The sequence below is a fragment of the Nicotiana tabacum genome, chromosome 14, assembly GCF_000715075.1.
Source record: "Nicotiana tabacum cultivar K326 chromosome 14, ASM71507v2, whole genome shotgun sequence".
Taxonomy (NCBI): domain Eukaryota; kingdom Viridiplantae; phylum Streptophyta; class Magnoliopsida; order Solanales; family Solanaceae; genus Nicotiana; species Nicotiana tabacum.
The window spans coordinates 3,702,522-3,722,174 of record NC_134093.1 but is presented as its reverse complement, the minus strand read 5'-3'; the positions used below and the strand labels follow the sequence as shown (position 1 = coordinate 3,722,174).

Here is a 19,653-nt window from a genome sequence, read left to right as displayed (position 1 = left end):
TTTACCTATTCTTCCTTAATTCAAATTTTTGATAAATATATTAACGCCTCTTTTTAAGCTTATTTAATTAATTATTTGCAGATGAAAAATCTATAATGAAATTAATTTCAAGAAATATCAACCCAACTAATCACGGTATTTCACATAAAACTCAAAGTGACAATCACACCAAATTATCATATAAAAACAACATCGGCAAACAAGAAATGAGGGATGACAAATAAAAGATTTAGTAAGTGCCAATAATTTTTAATTTAATTCATAAAGGTATCTACGAATTTTAACCGATATAATTTGCACATATAAACCAAGTACGTACTCATCACCTCGTGTACATGGTTTTCAATTACACAATTTCCACATAAGACTCAATGTCTAAGGGGTAATTTCCCCCACTCAAGGTTAGGCAAGATATTTACCTTTTTGAAGTTATGCTGATATTCCAAAATATCCTTCTTGCTTGAATTGACCTCCGGACAACTCAAATCTATCCAAATTGAATGTATAACTTCACTAAAATTCATCGGAAACAATTCCGTATAATAAAATGTCAACTTAAAATTTCGCATTAAAAAGTCAATACGGGGCCCGCCTCTCGGAACCCGACAGAATTTTTACGAAATTCGAACACCCATTCCGATACGAATTCAACTATACCAAATTTACCAAATTTCGATAACAAATCAACCTCCAAATCTTAACTTTTTGTTTTTGAAAGATTTTTCAAAAATCTCATTTTATTCCAATTGATTCACTAATAAAAGATGAAAATAATCATGGAATCATGAAATATAATGAAAACCGAGTAGGAAACACTTACCCCAATCCATTTGGTGAAAATCCTCTCAAACATCGCCCAAATCCGAGTTCCCTAGCTCCAAAAATGTTGAAATGGGCTAAAAATAAAACTGCTCAATAAAAACTCATTTTTCGTCATAAAAGTTTATTTTTGTTACTAAAAGTCCATTTTCCGTTAATAAAGGTCTGCACCAGAACCTGCTTGCACCAGCAATTTATTATTGCACTAAAAGGCTCTAACTCCATCATACGAACTCGGAATTCAACGATTCTTGTTCCTATGAGTCACAAATAATAATATGAACCCAGTCGTTCAATAAAAACTCAATTCGGAGCTCATTTGCTCAATGCGATACCAATTTCGCTCGTTAAACAATTAACTCATATTTCGAGCTAAAAACCCAATCGCGACTTGATGAAATTAGATCAAATATTCAAGATCATTCCTATAATTCATTATCAAACTCTCGAAAGTCTCAAAATCGAATTTCGATCTCTATAATGAAAAATGGATCTTTGGATCATTACATGCTTATGCTCAAAACACCAAACTCTTCCAAAAACTCTTCCCAGATAGCCTGTAGTGTATCACGCATAACCTTTTGTACCCAACTCCAACTGCGAAACGGTTTAAATTTATGAAAACAACATATAAAGGTCTACAACTTTCATTTTTGGATCATCTCCATTTCCTTATAGATTACAAGATATAAGCTTCCAAAGTCAGCCCTCAGAAATTTCTGCGATGCACACTGCTGTAGCAAAAAACCAGTAGTTAAAAAGGCCTAGAAATGGTCCGAAACCACTCTGAAACTCACCTGAGACACTCGGGACCCCGTCCAAACATACCAACAAGTCTCAAAACATATTATGGACTTAGTAGAGGCTTCCAATAACATCAAACAATACTGAAACAACGAATTGCACCTCGAATCGAACATATGAGTTTATGAAATTTTTTAAATTCTATATTTTGTGCCGAAACGTATCAAATCAATCCGGAATGACTTCAAATTTTGCATGCAAGTCATAAATGACATAATGGAGCTTTTCAAATTTTCAGAATTGAATTTTGACCCCGATATCAATAAAGTCAACTCCCGGTCAAACTTTCTAAAATCTTTCATTTTCCAACTTTCGGCATTTCAAGCCAAATCAATTACGGACTTCCAAATAAATATCCGGACACACTCCTAAGTCCAAAATCACCATACGAACCTATTGACATTATCAAAATTTCATTCCAAAGTTGTTTGCTCAAAAGTCAAAATTCGGTCAAACTTTAGAAATTCAAGCTTTATAAAATCAAACTTTTTATTTTATTTTATTTTATTTTCAAAAATTAACGGAAAACGTGCCTACGTACCTCGGAATAACTTTAAATTTTGTACATAAGTCATAAATATTGATACGAAACTGATCGAACTATCGGAATCCAAATCGGGATCCGGTATCAACAAAAATCCAATTATGGCCAAATTTAAGAATTCTTTAAACCTTTAAATTTCTAGTTTCCGTCAAATGGCGATAATTCAAGTTAGGGACTTCCAAATTTTATTTCGGGCATACACCCAAGTCCCAAATTACGATACGGACCCACCGAAATTGTTAAAATATTGATCCGGATCCGTTTGCTCAAAACATTAGTCGAAGTCAACTCAAATGAGTTTTAAAGGCAAAATTTCACATTTTCTTTGGTTTTTCACATAAAAGTTTTCGCAAAAAGATACGGATTGTGCATGTAAATCAAAGAAGGATGAATGGAGCTATTTGAGGTTTCGGAATACATAAATGAAGGTTAAAATTAAAAATGACATATCGGGTCATCACACATTGTGATTTAGCCGTGAGCTCCTTACTGTGGAAAATATTGTCGTTGAGGTATAAGGTCTGGGTGTTGAAACGCATACGGTGAGATAAGGGTGTCTTGATATGCGTGGCTAGTAGGGGAACTACTAGAAGTCATGCGGTGTGATAAGGGTGGCTAAAACGCGGGATGCTATTTCGGGAAAAATAATTTTTTTTTAAATTAAATGTGAAGGCTCTCGCGATGATATAAGAAAATAAGATATTGTGAATTTATTGATCATTTGGGTCTACGAAGTGGTACCTCGGGAGTGCCCTTGTTGATATTTCTTTATGGCTACATTTGACTTTGGTTATTTTGGTGATTTCTTTAAAATTGTAAATTTCTGTTTTCTTTCCGCGAAGTATTATTTGTCCTTATTCTATAAAGTTAAATAGTGACATACTACTTACTTGACTCATTCCCATTGTCATTTTATTATAATTATATTGTTAAACTTTTCACCCTGTCTTTTATTATTCCAGTAGGGCCTGACTTGACCTCGTCACTACTCTACCGAGATTAGGCTTGGCACTTACTGGGTACCACTGTGGTATACTCATACTACGCTTCAGCACATCTTTTTGTGTAGATCCAAGTACTTCCTATCAGACCAGGCATCAGTGAATTAGCTGCACGCGGAGACTTCGAGGTATATCTGCCAGCGTCTGCAGACTCCGGAGTCCCCTTCTATCCTTATTATATTATTTTCCTTATTTTCTTTAGACTCTCATGTATAGAGACATTGAGGATAAATTCTTAGAAGCTTGTGACTTATTCCTACCGGGTATTGGGAGTTGAAATTGTTAAATTTGAAGTTCTTATTTAATCAATTGTTAAGGATTAAATTTTATTTTATATTCAGTTATTTCACATTAATAGGCTAACCTAATCTTAGAGACTAGGTGCCATCACGACATTCTACGGAGGGAATTTGGGGCCGTGACAGGCCCGATCCTATAGGAGTGTGTTACATGATACTGCCGAGGCGAATGACCCAATCACATAAGAATATGTGCTCTGCCGAGGCGAACAAACCGATCCCATATGAGTGTGTTACATGATAGCGCGAGGAGAACAACCCGATCTCATAAGAGTATATTACATAATACCGCCGAGGCGACCGACCCGATCCCACAAGAGTGTATTGCATAATACCGTCGAGGCGAATATCTCGATCCCATAAGAATATGTGCTCCGCTAAGGCGAATCACCCGATCCCATAAGAGTGTGAAACTTGACGGGTCACTGCCCCACTCACGAATGTGCGTGTGAGTTATAAAATTCAAGAAAGCTTCGGGATAAATTACACTAAATTACATGTTTGCCAAAAGGTTTATTTTCCAAAGTAAAGATAACCACATATAACTTCGGTAATTCTCTCTCCAAAATATCTTTAAAGCATTGTTCTAAACCTAGTTTTACAAAAGCTAAACTAAAACAAATTCCAAACACCACATGCGTGCCCCTGCCAAATGCGACATCAACATATCAACTTTCCTAAGTCGACAATTTCATTTTTTCTTAATAAATAAAGTCGACAATTACATTTACGTTGTCGTTTTCAGTTTTTTCTTCATGTAGAATAAGTTTTATTTGTTCAATACCCCTTCCATGAATTTAGATGTAAAACAGTGTTAGTTGTTTTATACTTCAATATCATATGAGAGAAATTGATTTGTGTGATATCCAATTTTTATGTGTATTGATTATAGAATGATTTAGTTCTTCGATGCGTTTCTTATATTATAGTTGCGGATTAAAAAATATAGAAAGTAAAGAACATACGAATTTTTACGTGAAAAACAATCAGCTCAAAAAGAGGTGTAAAATCTACGACCTACTATCCAGTAGGGTTCTTTCCAGACACTTCACTAAAACTCTTAGCCAAAATAAAGTTTACAAATCTCTTGTAAACCTAAGGATTAAACTATAATCCATATAGCAACACACTGCAGGCTATTGCGATGTCACGATCTAAAATTCTCACCTTCGGGACTGTGATGACGCCTAACATTTCACTTGCTAGGCAAGCCAACATTATATTAATCTTAAATATTTTTAAACAAATCAAATTAAACGGAAGTCAATTACTGAAATAAAGTACGAAAGACCATAACATCTGAATCATCTAACTACATCCCCGAATCTGGTGTCACAAGTGCACGAGCTACTAAAATAATATAAATAAAGGTCTGAATAAAATTCAAACTGTTTGAAAGATAATACACATCTAAGATAAAGTAGAAGAGGACTTAAGGACTGCGGACGCTGTGTAATTATACCTCAAGTCTCCTATGGGTAGCTGAATCCGAGCAAGTCTATGGTACGCCGTTGGGACCAATTCAAAAATCTGCACAAGAAGTGCAGAGTGTAGTATGAGTACAACCGACCCCATGTACTCCGTAAGTGTCGAGGCTAATCTCGACGAAGTATTGACGAAACTATGACAAGACACATACGTAAACAATCTGTACAAGTATATATAAGTACGAAGCAACAATGAACACAACAATTAACAATTTACAAGTTTGGGAGGGAACTTGCGAAGGGGAATGATATAAAAATTTCAGCTAGAGAAGTGTCATGCAGCAGCCAATTAATTCATTAACAATAAAATAAGTAGCTGATAATATGAAAATGGCACGGCACCACCCTTCGTGCTTTTACTCTCATTCTTACCATAAAATAATGAATAAATAATACGAATGACATGTCATCACCCTTCGTGCTTTAACTCTCTTTCTTGCCACAGTATAATGAATAAAAGATTTAAATGGCACAGCATCACCCTTCGTGCTTTTACGCGCTTTCTCATTTTATAAATCAATAATTAATAATATAAAAATGGCATGACATCACCCTTTGTTCCTTTACACTCTTCCTTACCATGAAAAATGATAATATAAAGTCGGATAAGTATTTTAAATGCGGGTATCTATACTTATCAATCAATTCAATACCACAATACCGACCTCACCTTTCAAAATATTCAACAATAATTAAATTAGCAATAATTTCATGAAAATTGATCAAATAAATAATAATAAACTTGAACATGAATATCTTAATTAAATAGGCAATTATTCACAATGAACAAATTTCACCCGCATGCTTTGACTCAACCACAACGCATAAGTACTGATCACCTCACATATACGTTGTACCCGCACATTAAATCAAGTAGCAAATAGACAAACAAGTCCTAATCCCTCAAGTCAAGGTTAACCACGACACTTACCTCGCTTTGCAACCAACTCAAGATTCTATAACCTTTGCCTCGCTAATCGGTGTCTGAATGCCTCGAATCTAGTCAATATACTCAACACGAATTGTAGAAACCAATTCTCTATGAAAATACTAAATTTTTCAATTAAAATCTGAAATTCAATTAAAAAAATCAAAAGTAGGGCCCACGTCTCGAAATCCGACAAAGGTTATAAAATTTGAATTCTCATTCAACCATGAGTCCAACCATATAAATTTTATCAAATTCCGACATCAACTCAACCTTCAAATCCCCAAATCTTATTTTCAAATCTCTAGGCCCAAATCCTTGAATTTCACCTAAAAAATACGTAATCTAGTCAGAATAATCAATGTTAGTTTAATATTATTGACTAACAATGATAGCAACTGACTTACCTCAAGTATTCCCATGAATTCTCGCTCAAAGATCGCCTCAACCCGTGTTGAAAATGTCCAAAATGACAAAAATATCAGAACTCATCTGTTTTGTAATCTGTCCAGAGGTTTCGCACCTACGGACACTTACTCGCTTCTGCGCACCCACTCATGCGGTCATCCATCCGCTTCTGCGCCAATTCTGCTTATGCAGATAATAGTCCGCATTTGCGGACTCGCTTCTGCGAAGAAGCGTCCGCTTCTGCGATCTAATGCCCCCTTAGCCCAGGACGCATCTGCGACCATTTTGTCGCTTCTGCGGTCACGCTTCTGCGATGTTTCGTCCGCTTCTGCAGACCACCCGCACCTACGATGCCAGGCTCGCTTCTGCGAGCTCGCACTTGTGGTCAAATATCCGCAAGTGCGATTGCACACAGAAGGCCAAAATTTCAGATTTTTCTTAAGTCCAAATTTTGATCAGTTAACCATTCGGAATCCACCCGAGGCCCTCGGAACCTCTACCAAATAAACCAACAAGTCTTAAAATATTATACGGACCTACTCGGGGTCTTAAATCACGTCGAGCAACATCAAAACTACAATTCGCACCTCGATTCGAACTTAATGAATTTACGAAATATAAATTCTAAAACTCGCGCCGGAACACGTCAAAACAGTCCGGAATAGCCTAAATTATTGCATGTAACTCCCAAACGATATAACGGAGCTATTTCAACTTTCGAAATTGAAGTCCGAGCTCGATATCAATAAAAGTCAGTTTGTGGTCAAAGTTTGAAATTTTTAAGCCTTTAAACTTCTAGTTTTCGTCAAATGGCGATAATTCAAGCTAGAGACTTCCGAATTTGATTCCCGGAATACACCCAAGTCCCAAATCACAATACCGACCCACCGAAACCGTCAAAATATCGATCCGGATTCGTTTGCTAAAAATATTGACCGAAATCAACTCAATTGAGTTTTAAAGCATTATTTCTCATTCTTATTAATTTTTCACATAAAAATTTTTCGGAAATATATACGGACTGTACACGCAAGTCGAAGAATTCTAAATAGTACTATTTGAGGTCTCAGAATACAGAAATGAATATTAAATTTAAAGATGACATTTCGGGTCATCACATGCGACTACCTCAAGTTAACTATAATTTGAATATAACAACTCAAGTACATATTAAAATTGCTTCTAAAGAAAGCCGAAAGGTACAATTCATAAGCGGTCCTCCTACACTTAAATTAGAAATAAAGATAGACACATAAAACTCTTCATGGAACTTGTTCTTCAATCTGGTTTGTGTAGCTTGAGGTTCGAACTCTTGAATCTCATAGGAATTGATCACAAAATGCCTTGCTATTTTGCTCTCAATTCTTGTTTTGCTTTAGTATGCATATGTCACCTGTAAAAGAGAACAACACGGATATTTATGGAGTTAGTAGACAAAGAGTAACTAGAAATCTAGTGTTTTACTCTTTCTTGGTGGTAGAGTTCTAGTTAACTTAGCTTCAACCTCTAACTCTTTCCTTATCTTGGATTAAGTTCTCTTCAAGTAAGGAGTCATGTTCCTTATCACATATGCAATCTTCTCGTTCTAGGTTTATCATAAATGACCATTTATACTCATCCCTTTTACGTGTATGCCTTTTGCTTATTTCCAATTGTGTCTTGCGTACTGCATCTATGAACCTGGTTCATGTATGTGTTCCTTTATCAAATTATCAAAAGCTTGTGTAAGTTCAAGTCAACAAGTGTTTCGAATGAAGGTCCCAAAAATTTCTGTCCTAAGTTACGGAGGCACAGTACATGTTATGTGTTCGACAGAATTCGCCGGTATCTTTTGTCAATAACATAAATAAGTTATTGATTCCGTAACGAGCAAGAGATCACTAGAACTCATAAATTTTAAATTTTAAACCCGCCTTAACTTTTCGAATTGATGAAAATTCTAAGCTCAACTCTACGTTAAACGGAGATATACTTGTTTTAGTGAGATTATCTTTTTTCTCACGGTGCGTAGCAACATGGTAAGCATCTCTGTAATTCATTGACATTGACGACATCTAGCATGATTTTAAACGTTTAAAACTTAACATATAGAGCCGAGTTTAAGTAATATACACTGCTATTATAAATAAATCACTATCAAGTCACCCAAAGGCTATATACAAGCAAACATTTTTAAAATGTGAAATTTGTAATAAAAAAATTAAAATAAATTATCTATCAGAACAACGATAACAAGAACAACAACAACAACATACCCCGTATATTCTCAAATGTGGGGTTTGGGCAGTACGCAAACCTTACCCCTACTTAGTGAAGGTAGAGATACTGTTTCCAATAGACCCACATCTCATAAAGGTAGGGAGAAGAAGAAGAAGAAACAAAGAAATAAAGAAAGAGAGAGAGGGAGAGAGGGGAAAATAAGTAGCACCAAAATAGTAACAATAGAGAAATCGATAGCTGAAACAAACTAAGCAATATGATGCAATATAAATCTGAGAAATAGGAAAGTACAAGCGTGTTACTAGTCCTTTCTCTCACTACCTACTAGCATTCTACCCTAAACACCGACCTCCACACCCTCCTATTAAGGTTCATGTCCTCACTGAGTTGAAGTTGCGCCAAACAAATTACCTATCACAAAAAATAAATATAACATGACAGTATAAAATTCTTTATACGAATAATGTATATAGCTTAAATACATTCGACAAAACCACATTGTTTTTATTTCAACAGAGAACTATAGTTGTTTTATCAATTTTGTGCTAAGACCTAACCGCATAAATGCTGCCCAACTTTTACCCTCACACAATTTTAAATTAAAGTAAATCAGCCATGCTGTTATGCCTTCATGCGTTCAACCTAAACCTTTATTTTAATGGCGGAGTAACAAGAACATAATAAACACATTTAAAAATTCTTACACAACGGTGATAAATTATTATTATTGTCACGACCCAAAATCCATTACATATCATGACGGCGCCTAACATCGCTGTCAGGCAAGCCAACCATAATTAATTAACATAATTACCCATTTTACTATTTTTAAAATTAAAATTTCTTCAATTAAATAGTAAAGATAGAACTCATAGAGTAAGTGATAAAGATTTTAGCAACTAAATTTCTAAACAATCCATAACCACTCCCAAAATCCGGTGTCACAAGTGCTTGAGCATTTATTAGGGAGTTAAAATAAAATACAACATCTGTCCAGAATACAAATTAGACAGGAAAAATGTAAATAACTCGGAAGGAGACTCTGTTGGCTGTGGATCGTAATTTAGAATGCAGCTCACTTAAGTCCCCGCATTTTAACCATACCTGTGCGCCCACAAGGCCGTTAGACATATCTATACCTCCACAATAAAAATGTGCAGCAAGTGTAGCTTGAGTACAAAAACGTATACCTAGTAAGTATCAAGCCTAATCTTGAAGAAGTAGTGACGAGAGGTCGATTCTGACACTCACTGGGGGTCAATAATATTATAATAGAATATTTTTAATCGACGTGATTTATAGGAATGACAATAATTTCCTTAACAAGCAGAGATAATTAATTCTTTCAATTTTAATAATTTTTAATTTATCAATTAGCTTCACAAGCTACAATAAAATATCAAAGTATCGTGTAATTATTATTATTATTAGGCACGATATCTGCCGAGGTCGTACGGCCCGATCCAGAGTGTCGTTTACACTACTGAGGGGCGTGCAGCACGATCCATAGATGCATCTATACTGCCGAGGCGTTCAGCCCGCTCCACAAGAAAGGAGGATATTTTCTTATGTACCTCCGGAATGAGAGTGTATTTATTATAAGATTAATTCGAGAGGATGAATAATTTTTTTTAATAATTAATTAATTTAAACAGAAAATTAAGTATATGAGGTTTTCATCTTTTACTATCTTTTTCTAACAATTCACAATATATTACAAATAATTTAATTAAATAAAGAATATAATTAACACATGTAATTCATAATTTTGAGTCCTAAACTACCCGGACTTTAGCATAAATAGTAGTTACGTACGGACTTTCGTTAGCTTGTGCGTACGTAGCCCCCACATTTAGCAACAATTATTAATTTAAATCACCTATGGGGTAATTTCCCCTTACAAGGTTAGACAAGAGAATTACCTTGTCTCAAAGTCCACTTTTCCGATCAAATGTCGCGTAAAACCTCAATTCGATGCCGAACAATCCTAAACTATACAAAATTTATATAAAATAATTAATACATGTTCAATAATTCAAAATTCATCTATTAAATAAATTACCCTATCCAAAATGGTAAAATTTCTAAAATCATTCCGGGCCCACGTGCCCGGATTCCGGAAATTTTCGGAGGAAAACGTTACCCATAATCTCAAGAACTCAAATATATAATTTCTATCCAATTCCATAATCATTTTAGTGGTTAAAATCTCAAATTTTATACAAATATAGGTTTTTTTATCTAAACCCTTGATTTCTAAGATTTATCGGTTATAATCTACCCATAATCTATGTATTTAACTCAACGTGTGTAGAATTAACTTATCTTCCAATTGCTAGTTGAAATCCCCTCTCAAAAAGCTTTGAAATCGCCCAAACATGGAAGAAAAACGGACTAAAATGAACTGAGCCTCATCCGTTTTTAAGGTTCTGTCCAAGCAGGTTTTTCGCACTTGCGAAGGGATTGACGCACATGCGGCTTTGCACCTGCGAAAATTCCTCGCAGGTGCGAGTTTCACTCGCCTGGACCAAGGTCGCTTCTGCGCACACTGCTTCGCACCTGCGCGTTCGCAGGTGCGCCAAAATTCCGCATCTGCGGCAATGGCCTCCCCTTCCTTTTTCCGCTTCTGCGAACAAAACTCGCATCTGCGAGGGTCGCACATGCAGCTGTCCAAGCGCAGGTGCGATCGTACCAGAAGCAGAAAGCTTCAGTTCTTCCTCCAAATTTCCAAAATTGGTCTGAGCCTCATCCGGTTAACACTCGGGGCCCCCGGGGCCCTGCCCGAACATACCAACAAGTTTGAAATCATAAAACGAACTTGCTCGAACACTCAGAATATATAAACAACATCAAAACTAAGAATCATACCTCAAACCAAATTGATTCAGCTTAGAAATTTCAAATTCTTCAAACTTACTCCGAACGCGCCGAAACATACTTATACTACTCGGAATGACATTAAATTTTGCATGCAAGTCTTAAATCACCATACAGAACTATTCCCAAACTCGAAATTTCAAACGAACCTCGATTACTCCAAAAGCTACTCCAAAAAATTTAAAGAACTTTAAACCTTCCAATAGTTGATTTTCACTATTAAGCGCTAAAACGCTCTCGGATTATCCAAAACTCGGTTCGAACATATGCCCAAGTCCGAAATCATCATACGAACCTATTAGAATCGTCAAATCCCGATTCCGGGGAAGTTTTCTTAAAATGTTGAACGAAGTCAAACTTGGTCTTTTAAAGCCAAACTAAGGAACCAATTGTTCCGATTTCAACCCGATCACTTTCAAATTCTAAACCAACCATCCCCGCAAGTCATAAATTAATAAAAGCACATACGGGGAGTTTTATTTAGGGGAACGGGGTTCTAAAAGTTAAAATGACCGGTTGGGTCATTACATTCTCCACCCCTTAAACAAACGTTCGTTCTCAAACGGGTTTAGAATTGTACCTGGAGTTGTCTGAAATCACTGTTAAACACCTCATGCACCTGCCCGTGCTACCACTACTCAGTTGAGTACATTAGCTCGAGCCAATCTAAAGATACTCCCCTTTATTTAGGCAAATAGGCCTTAGAACCCAATTCTAACATCCAGAATTCTCCACCAGGCCTGTTTCAAACATACGAACACCGTATCAATCACTACACGATGCACCAAAACAGGACTGCATACCTTTGTTTAATTTAGGCCATGCACCGCATAATTCACATGACCATAATAACATCCTCCGATAACAATAGCCTAAATTCCACGAATCTGATGCCCACAACACACCTCATGACAGATATAAGTCCTGTTCCAACTCTTGCAATACTTCCACGATGGAAGAAATGTGTAGAAATTCATAACCAACTGCCGAGTCAATAAATCAGTGAGTTTCTCCTTCTGACAAGAACCATTACCTCATTATGAACCAAATAACGATATTTTCTCTCAAATATGCCTCACATAAGTCCGATCGTAGTAATCTCAGGTCCAATAATCGCGTCTCACCCAGTACAAGCTGCTCAGGCAATAAGCCACCTCAGACACTGCCAAAAGTCTCATATAATGCCACAATATGCCAACAAGCTACAAACTCGAATGTGATACATAAGGGAACAAACTCTGGAAAGAACTACTCAACCCACGTAACTATTTAAATAACCGAAAAGATGTTATGAACCTTCCTCAGAAAATGAGAAACAAGACACGCAAGAATAGATATAGGGAACCTACTCAACATCATACTATTTTGGCATGCACCCCAATCCACACATGATACTGTTGCGGCGTGCAACCCGATCCAAATAACATACCCATGACGGCGTGCCACCCGATCCACACATGACAATAAATAGGGAAGTACCCATCATGCCAAAAACACTTATACCTACGAAATACTCGAATGTCAACCGCAAGTGCACCAAGTGCACAATGCCATCAGATAGCGCCATACGCTACAAAACTCAAGCACGACTAAGGTGCAATAAATGACCTACATCTCGAGAGCCATCCTGCTCATATAACACCGTAAACTATACGAGATCTCAATACGAGTGCGAATAATCAAACCGCCTCACAACCCGCAAGGCAGAATAGAGACTACACGGAATAACTGACGGCAAAAATAACATCCAATGCCCGGCGACTCCTTAGTAAGGAATATTATGACGAATGAATATATCCGAACTTACGCAAAGCACACATTCACATTAGTCCCACCAACGGACCTCAAACCGATTATGATAATACCATACTGGGCTAATAACCTTTCAAGGATTCACAATGGCCCTATTTACGACACACACGAGCAGTTGTCCCAATCCGGAACAAACTCTCACATCAACGATTGTACCCAAAAATCTCCATACTTGGTTTTTAAATCTTTAGTACTCAAGTGACCAACATATCACACTCATACAAATTTCCCCATGGAATGTGCTCCCACGACCTTCTATACCAGGCAACAAGTCTGCACATCCATACTGCCGACCACACAAATGCTATAGAGCAAAATCAAAAATCCGCAAATCAATACACAAAGCCTCTCACACAGGACACCGATCTCAGGTGACACTAAAAACAATACCAGCTTACTCTAAACATTTGAATCCTTCCCTGCTCGTCCGAGCTCATGACATCTATGTCAACACCGAACTGCAACCTTGATCCTAAATTTTCAAATTTTGTGCCGCTCACCGCACCCACCTTACCTACACGCGAAAACCCAAGAATTTCATCATAACTCCTGAACCACTAATAGGATACACAACTTTATCATATATAAATCTTTCACTTTACTCGTTTCGGTAGAACTATTGCAACACATAACTGAATTCTCAAACCGTAGAAAATACAAACTTCAAGTCATGATCTAAGCCGCCATAACTCTTCCGGGATCCATTTACACAATAAAGCCACTCGAATCAGATACCTCCCAAATCAATCAAGTGGTGGTGGCGCTCAAGCCCAAGTGTATAACCACAAACTACATGTATAACTTCACGATAAAGAAACTGATCACTGCCACAACCATGCTGCTTCAACCATTACTAACTGACCCCGCTTCTTCCAATTTATTCTCTACTTGCCTTAGAAATAACTTTAGCTCCATTTACAACATATCAAACTCAATCCGCACTCATCCCGAGTGACCCGAATCGCTAGACTACATCATCTCAATACCCATGAATCACCTTATACCTTTCTCCAACGCACGATAGCATCTCCGACTGGTATACACATTATGCAGAACATCCTGCAAATCCGAAGCCATTTCTTCCTTTCCTCCAACACTGCACCGCTAACCCGATAATAACATAGAACACTCTAAGTCTCGTTCGCAATCCACTGCAGAACTCGATCCTTAACCATACAACGGACCCGAAATCTTTAAGTATTGGACTTAAATTCTTGAACTCACTGAACCGTTGCTAAGAGTCACCCACTCTGACCTGGTCTCGAATATAACCAGACTCCATTGCCCTACTAGTACATGAATACTCTCACAAAGAAGCAACCGGCTAAGTCCTTGCACATTACCTCCACAAGAAGTATAATTATAAGTCTTCCCAAAACCTGCACCTGAATCGATAAGACAAAATATAGCACACATTTATCAATTTCTCTGCTCGAATTAGTCACAAATAATTCACCAATGTGCCGATAACCTGCCGACGACCACACGATCCAATCGTAGACGGTGGGGCTCTTCCACTTAGCTTTAGGATAGCATCACACAATATAGAGCCCACAACTATTGCTCCTCCTCATTTACCGTTAACCGCCAATTAATTTTATTTTATTTTGTTAATCTTTCCTCGAACATTCTGAACCATCAGCCACAATCACCTATTCGGCCTCTTACCGGGTAGCAGGTAAAATTCTTCATAGAAGCTTCATCTTCATCACGCTACCGTTATCCTGCTCACAGGAGGTAACCCACCTGTAAACTTTCATGCCGACATCTTCCAACGACGTTGCACTGGGTACAACTACCACGCATTCAGTAAACCTCCTGAGCCTATGCTCGTCCACCAGCTGTACAAGTCCGTTCACTCCTCATGGACATCAACTAAAGGTGCGACAATACATTCCAATCCAAAGTGATGTTGTATCCTGCTTCATTTTATGCAACTTCCTCCTGTCATACCCAATCTTCCTCAATATAGCAGTCAATATTCCAAATTAAGCCCGTAGACCTAGTCAATGTTCACCATGAATCCCAAATCACTCTAATTTCCCCCAAGGCGTGTGGCTATCCTACCACAGAACCCGTATGCCACTCTCCCACTTTGGTCAAACCCTCCTTTAAGCAACTACTCAATCTCTGCTTTTTATACTTGACCCGCTAGTACTTCAATTACCACGAAACACTTCCCGCCATGTTCTCCCTCATACTTCGCTGCCTAAACATTGCATCAAATCAAAATCTACCTCTGTAGCACCTGGACCAATATATTGCTACCAGCATTAAGCCTCCCGGAAGGTCATCTTACTCGAGTTGTCACATTAGGAACACCGATTCGATCCTGAACCACTGCACACCGTGATTTCTGACAACTGCTTCCCCGACACCAATTCCTAACACCCCGCCGTAAAGGAGAGTTGAAGAAAACTATAACACCGGTGAACCTTAATGTATTTAACAAGGCGATGACACCACATCACAATTGAGAACTCTACCACGCTCGAAAATATCAAGCCTCATTACTCCATCAACCCAAACCTGAACATTCTTAGTCCGATTGTCTTTCCTCCGCTGGAAATAAAATACTAAATCTTTGAATCATGCACTGAGTAAAACCTACTTCCAAGTCATTCACTGCCTCGACGCATAGACAAGAATCCTATCATTACACGAACACTATGCGATGGCAACGCATGAATCGTCATAACAATCAATGCCAAATCTCAAAACCTTAGGTAATACTGATACTGAGCTGAAATGACAGAACGACCTTCCGCAAGGCGACGACAATGGCCCAATCAATTACGCAAGGAGAAACATCCTGCACCACATCCATAGTACTATTAAAAATTTCCTCGATCCCCAATTTATAACAAGCGCTTCACGTCGCATAAGATTGAATAGAAAGGAAATGAAGGCATAAGCCTCAAAGGAATCGAATCGCACGATGAGGAATCAAGAAGGGAAATGCTCCTAACAATAATGTAGCCTCTCGAAGATAAGCACAGACGTCTCCGTACCGATCCGCAAGACTCTACTAGACTCGCTCATGACTCATGAGACGTAAGTGAACCTAGTGCTCTGATACCATATTGTCACGACCCAAAATCCATTATATGTCATGATTGTACCTAACACCGATGTCAGGCAACCCAACCACAATTAATTAACTTAATTACCTATTTTAGTTATTTTTAAAATCAAAATTTCTTCAATTAAATAGTAAAGATGGAACCCATAGAGTAAGTGATAAATATTTTAGCAACTAAATTTCTAAACAACCCATAACCACTCCCAAAACTCGGTGTCACAAGTGAATGAGCATTTACTAGGGAGTTAAAATAAAATACAGCATCTGTCCAAAATACAAATTAGACAGAAAAAATATAAATAACTCGGAAGGAGACTCTGTTGGCTGCAGATCGTAATTTAGAATGCAGCTCACCTAATTCCTCGTGTTTTAACCACACCTGTGCGCCCACAAGGTCGCTAGACATATCTATACCTGCAGAATAAAAATGTGCAGCAAGTGTAGCATGAGTACAAAAATAACGTGTATCCAGTAAGTATCAAGTCTAATCTCGAAGAAGTAGTGACAAGAGATCGACTTTGACACACACTTAGGGTCAATAATATTATAATAGAATATTTTTAATCGACATGATTTATAGGAATGACAATAATTTCATTAACAAGCAGAGATAATTAATTCTTTCAATTCCAATAATTTTTAATTTATCAATTAGCTTCACAAGCTACAATAAAATATCAAAGTATCGTGTAATTATTATTATTAGGCACGATTTTTGTCGAGGTCATACGATCCGATCCAGAGTGTCGTGTACACTGCCGATGCATCTATACTGCCGAGGCATTCGGCCCGCTCCACAAGAAAGGAGGACATTTTCTTATGTACCTCCGGAATGAGAGTGTATTTATTATAAGATTAATTCGAGAGGATGAACAATTTCTTTTAATAATTAATTAATTTAAACAGAAAATTAAGTATATGAGGTTTCCATCTTTTACTATCTTTCCCTAACAATTCATAATATATTATAAATAATTTAATTAAATAAAGAATATAATTTACACACGTAATTCATAATTTTGAGTTCTAAACTAACCGGACTTTAGCATAAACAGTAGCTACGTACGGACTCTCGTCACCTCGTACGCACGTAGCCCCCACATTTAGTAACAATTATTAATTTAAATTACCTATGGAGTAATTTCCCCCTTACAAGGTTAGACAAGAGACTTACCTTGTCTCAAAGTCCACTTTTCCAATCAAATGTCGCGTAAAACCTCAATTCGATGCCGAAAAATCCGAAACTAACCAAAAGTTATATAAAATAATTAATACATGTTCAATAATTCGAAATTCATCTATTAAATAAATTACCCTATCCAAAATGGTAAAATTTCTAAAATTCACCCCAGGCCCACGTGCCCGGATTCCGGAATATTTCGGAGGAAAATGTTACCCATAATCTCAAGAACTCAAATATATAATTTCTATCCAATTCCATAGCCATTTTCGTGGTTAAAATCTCTTTTTCTTTTTTTTTTAATACAAATCTAGGTTTTTCATCTAAACCCTTTATTTTTAAGATTTACCTGTTCTAATATACCCATAATCTATGTATTTAACTCAAGGTGTGTAGAATTAACTTACCTTCCAATTGCTAGTTGAAATCCCCTCTCAAAAAGCTCTGAAATATCCTAAACATAGAAGAAAAACGGACTAAAATGAACTGAGCCTCGTCAGTTTTTAAGGTTCTGTCCAAGCAGGTTTTTCGCACCTGCGAAGGGATTGACCGCACCTGCAAAAATTCCTCGCAGGTGCGAGTTTCACTCGCCTGGACCAAGGTCGCATTTGTGCACACTGCTTTGCACCTGCGCGTTCGCAGGTGCGCCAAAATTTCGCATCTTCGGCAATGGCCTCCCCTTCCTTTTTTCGCTTTTGCGAACAAAACTCACATCTGCGAGGGTCGCACCTGCGGCTGTCCAAGCGCAGGCACGATCGTACCAGAAGCAGAAAGCTTCAGTTCTTCCTCCAAATTTCCAAAATTGGTCTGAGCCTCGTCCGGTTAACCCTCGGGGCCCCCGGGGGGCCGCCCGAACATACCAACAAGTTTGAAATCATAAAACGGACTTGCTCGAACACTCAAAACGTGTATAACAACATCAAAACTAAGAATCATACCTCAAACCAAATTGATTCAACTTAGAAATTTTAAATTCTTCAAACTTACTCCAAACGCGCCGAAACATACTTATATTACTCGGAATGACACTAAATTTTATGTGCAAATCTTAAATCACCATACAGAACTATTCCCAAACTCGGAATTTCAAACGGACCTCGATTACTCCAAAACCTACTCCAAAACAAATTTAAAGAACTTTAAACCTTCCAATAGTTGATTTTCACTATTAAGCGCTAAAACGCTCACGGGTTATCCAAAATCCGGTTCGAACATACGCCCAAGTTCAAAATCATCATACGAACCTATTGGAACCGTCAAATTCCGATTCTGGGGTCGTTTTCTCAAAATGTTTACCGAAGTCAAACTTGGCCTTTTAAAGCCAAACTAAGGAACCAATTGTTCCGATTTCAACCCGATCACTTCCAAATTCTGAACCAACCATCCCCGCAAGTCATTAATTAATAAAAGTACATACGGAGAGTTTTATTTAGGGGAACGGGATTCTAAAAGTCAAATGACCGGTTGGGTCATTACAATTATTATCATTATTATTATTTGCTTTTCTAAAGAATTTATCTGTTGCTGCTTTCTTCTTTTCTTTTTTGATAAGATTTATATGTGGCTCTCCAAATTGAGGAGTGAAGCTAAATATAACTATTGTTAACTTTTGTAAGTCAAACTATATTAGTTATGTATTACTATGAAGTATGAACTAATTCTAAGCTATTGAAATAAAGAAACTTAACTATTGCGCCGCGCTAATGACTGGAAAGGCTAGGATTCTTGGGATTAAGGGCTTTTAGGGTATTTAATTTCTCTATTCTCTTCTCAAAAAAAAAAAAGAAACACTTTCTTATTCTTCTCACTTCGTATTTAGCTATTCGGAGTAATATTTGATCCTTTGGCTAATCACTAGAATTTAACAGTTACTAGCAATTTTACTTGAATTATTTATCCAATTTAATTAAGGCCAATATAAAAATAAATTGGCTACATGAACTTTCATTTACTGAGAGTTTGATTCCCCACCTTGTATTCTCTCCCTCATTTTCCTTTCCCCTACCCCTATATATAATGAAATAATTTAGAGGGTGTTTGGCTAAACTTATAAGCTGATCAAACTGGCATATAAGCACCTTTTGACTTATCTAAACTTTTGGTAAACACCCAAATTGATTATAAGTCAAGTGCTTATAAGCTAAAATGAGTCATAAGTCATAAGTTGGTCACCCCCAAAATAATTTTTCTAA

At 37.2% G+C, this 19,653-nt stretch overlaps 1 protein-coding gene across 1 annotated transcript in view; it reads right to left on the bottom strand.

Annotated features, from left to right (window-relative positions):
- LOC107768863 (putative pre-mRNA-splicing factor ATP-dependent RNA helicase DEAH9) overlaps window positions 1–19,653 on the bottom strand; it is a 206,965-nt gene that overhangs the window by 130,124 nt on the left and 57,188 nt on the right. The gene's annotated exons all lie outside the window — the stretch shown is intronic.